We start from the raw sequence: 435 nt of genomic DNA, 5'->3' as shown, positions 1-435 counted from the left end.
TTCTCTTGCCTGCTCATCTAGAAGAATCGCTTTTCTCTACACAATTCAATATGCTCACCGGCATGTCTGCAAAATCCCTCATAGCTTTCAATAGAGATTTTACTCGTGGCTTCTTTCACTTTTNGAGTTAATTGCTCCTTTTTGCTTAGGTTAGATCGTTTTACTTTAGACTTACAAACTGACCAAAATTCTTCTATAGCATTTAATGCTGGAGAATAAGGAGGTAAATAGACTAACTCCAATCCGCTCAGAGCAACTAATAGCTGAATATCACGACGTTTGTGGATAGCAGCATTATCAAGAATCAAGTACTTCATTTCCTTTAGTTCCTCGTTCATTTCTATTTTCTTGATGACGCTTTTGATGAATAAACTTATGTGATTAGCTGTAGTACCTCTAGCCACAGGTTGACTTACAGTAGAGTCTAACTTTCTC

This window comes from Suhomyces tanzawaensis (assembly GCF_001661415.1).
Source record: "Suhomyces tanzawaensis NRRL Y-17324 unplaced genomic scaffold CANTAscaffold_6, whole genome shotgun sequence".
NCBI lineage: Eukaryota > Fungi > Ascomycota > Pichiomycetes > Serinales > Debaryomycetaceae > Suhomyces > Suhomyces tanzawaensis.
The sequence above is the reverse complement of the archived record's forward strand: the minus strand, read 5'-3'. Positions refer to the sequence as shown.